The following is a 3,466-nucleotide window of genomic DNA, read 5'->3' as shown; positions in this document are numbered from 1 at the left end:
CAAGTTAAAAGTTTCGGTATTGAGGTATCTTGAGCATTCGGCCATGGTAGGAAGTAGAAGAAAAATATGGTTGTTGTTAGATGAAGTAAAGTCTAACAAATGAGCACACATGTGCATTAGTTGCTAGATGGAGAAGAATCGGCTAGCAAGTTGTGTACTAAGGCCGAATATAATTTTGAACATTATTGAGTAATGTATGTGTTTTGAAATTGATGGAATGGAGAGTATGCTTAAATTGTGTTATGAACAATTATATGTTAAATCAAGGTTTGCTAAGCTAGCTATTAAGGTGAAGTGCAAATGTTAGTATTTGATTTCTAGTGTATATATGTGTATTAGCCGAGTTTTGAACTTGAAACAAAATGGTATTTAGTCAATACAAGTGACCATATTTGTAGAATGTATTAAGTATACCATCGGCCTCAACATAGACATGCATATTCGGCCACATGAATGAGTACATTGGTTGTTGTGTATGTTCGGCCATAGGTAAGCATATTGATGGCTTTATCTTGACTTAGAAAATTCGGCTAAGGAGAATATTGGGTAACATGTTGAATTTGATTCGTGATTTCATACATATATAACTCTAATGCCTAATATATAAGGGCTAAGTACCTTGAATTCCTCTTTGATGTTCAAAATGATTAAATCAATTTATTTGTTAATATTAAGCTCAAGAGCAAAGGGGAACTAAATCCGAGAAAGGGAAGGAAAAAGTGATTGAATAGCCATCGAAATCGTTCGACAACATCCGAGGTAAGTTTTCGAGTAATGAAACTTAGTTTACGATTTGATTAAGTCCTGACGTGTAAGCATAACAAATATACGGTGATATAAAGATTCTACTTGAATTATATGTTGAGTTAATTAGTCTATACGTATGATGGGTACCCGTATGTGCATAGAAATCATGTCATGAAGCAAGCCGAATCATGCTGTTCGTATGTGGCTATTGAGCCGAAAATGGGAATGCTTAATAATTGATTGTGTTTGAATTCTAGTTATGAAAATGAAATGAAGATGTGTCATGATTTACTAATATGTGCCTGAATATTCGGATGATAACGGGTTAAGTCCCAAGACATTTGTGCTAGTGATTAATTCGGGTTAAGTCCCAAGGCATTTGTGCGAGTTACTAATTCGGGTTAAGTCCCGAAGGCATTTGTGCGAGTTACTAATTCCGGGCTAAGTCCCGAAGGCATTTGTGTGAGTTACTATATCCGGGCTAAGTCCCGAAGGCATTTGTGCTAGGGACCATATCTGGGCTAAGGCCCGATGGCTTTGCGAGTGGTTATATCCGGCTATATCCCGAAGATAATTGGGTTTGGGAATGAGCGATCTTGCTGTAATAATTTCAATTAATACGCTCGTAAAATCCCAACGATGAGGTATGTTTCGTATGTGCATTGAGATAATTGATTCCCTCTAAATAGTATTTGCTCAATCGATTAACAAGCTTCCGGCTTTTAGTCAAGTTGATTTCTTATGTATGAATATAAGGGTTGGAAATGTGAAGTAGGTATGATTGTGAGAATATGTGCATATGAAATTATTCGTTTCGTCATATGAATGCTATACTTTAGTTATGCCTAATTTCACTGCTCAAAACTTACTAAGCATTAAATGCTTACTCCGTTTCTTTGAATCTCTGTTTTATAGATTTTGGTTCGTCAGCTATCGGACTCGGGATTGTTGAAGTCAAAGTCGTCCACACTATCAAAGCCCTTTTTGGCACACTTTTGGTTGAACTTTGAAATGGCATGTATAGGACACCCCTTTTTGTTGTTGGTCATGTACCCTTTGGTTTTGTATAAATTTGGATAGCCATGCGAAAATGGCTTATATACACTTTGAGCATAGTATTATAATCGTTTTGTATGTTTTTCATTAAGAGGTATGGAAATGTTTGGAAACAATTAGCCATTGGAATGGTTAATCATGATCATATTTTGTGCTATATATGCTAAAGGGCTAGTCGAATCATGGAAACTATGAAATAGGTAAAGTCTACCTTAAAAACAGATGCTGACAGCAGCAGTGGTGTGGATTTGAAAAATCACTAAAAATAGTCGGAATGGATTTAAATAGTGAATAAATTATGTAATCGAACTTTGATGAATCTACTTTCATATGGAAGAAACGAAACGGTCATATGAGTCGGATTTTAAGAGATATTTAAGTTTTCATGGAATAGGGCCAGAGCGATTTCTGGATCCCCTGATCTGACTTTGGAAATTCATTATAAATTAACCAGAGATAATTAGAAGTCATGCCATATATGTATAGATTCCTTTTTAAGACTAGTTTCCTTAGAAAGAAACGGCATAAGTATTGAATCCCTGTATAAGGAGTTATCTAAGTCACAATGTAGGAAGGTCAGTGTAGTCGAACCCTGTAACAGGGGAGACTTTAACTAATAAACTTTACTAATTGGCTCAACAAAAAATTCTAGAAAAAACTTTTTGAATGGATATATGAGTCTAATTTCAGGGAAAAATTACGAAACTGATTTTCAAGTTTTGGAACTCAAGATATGATTTTTAAGGTGACAGTGATGCGATTAGCCACCGTCTGAAATTTTAAAATGGATTGTGAACATACATGAATTATGTCTGTTAGCACCTCGTGGTCGCTTCCGACAACGGTCTCGGGTACGGGTTGTTACAATTTTATTGGTATCAGAGCTACAGTTTAGTCGATTCTAGGACTACCGTAATACGTTTGGGTCTAGCTATACATGCCATTTTGTGATTATTTGATAATGTGGTGATTTCTGACAATTGAAAATGTGTTTATTTATAGTAATGGATCCCGATCCCGACCGAGCGGTAGCTGATGATCTTGAGAGTGTAGCGCCTGCTCCCACACAAGGAACAGCTCCGGCGGACTCTCAACCTATTGCTAGTAATCCGAATGATGAAGCTAGACAAGCTTTCTATAGCGTGATGAATGATTGGTTCAACCAATACATTCGAACTAATACGGTTGTTCCACAACCTCCATTCCCGACTAATGCCACCCCCGCACCTACAATACCTCCGGCAACTGACCAAATAAGGTCAAATAAGCCCCCAGTTGATAGAATCCGAAAACACGGGGCTACTGAATTTATGGCTACGGATAGCAATGATGCCGAGCAAGCTGAATTTTGGTTGGACAACACTATTCAGGTACTCGATGAGCTATCTTGCACACCCGATGAGTGCCTAAAGTGTAATATCTCCTTGCTACGTGATTCTGCCAACTGTTGGTGGAATACGTTGACTTCTGTTGTGCCCAGAGAGCAAGTAACTTGGGAGTTTTTCCAAACCGAGTTTCGAAAAAAGTATATCAGTTAGAGATTTATGGATCAAAAACGGAAGGAATTTCTTGAACTTAAACAAGGTTCCATGTCGGTTACCGACTATGAACGAAAATTTGTGAAGCTTAGCCGATACGCACAAGAATGTATTTCCTCAGAAGC

Source organism: Gossypium arboreum, chromosome 13 (genome assembly GCF_025698485.1).
Source record: "Gossypium arboreum isolate Shixiya-1 chromosome 13, ASM2569848v2, whole genome shotgun sequence".
Classification (NCBI taxonomy): domain Eukaryota; kingdom Viridiplantae; phylum Streptophyta; class Magnoliopsida; order Malvales; family Malvaceae; genus Gossypium; species Gossypium arboreum.
This window is presented reverse-complemented; position numbering follows the sequence as displayed.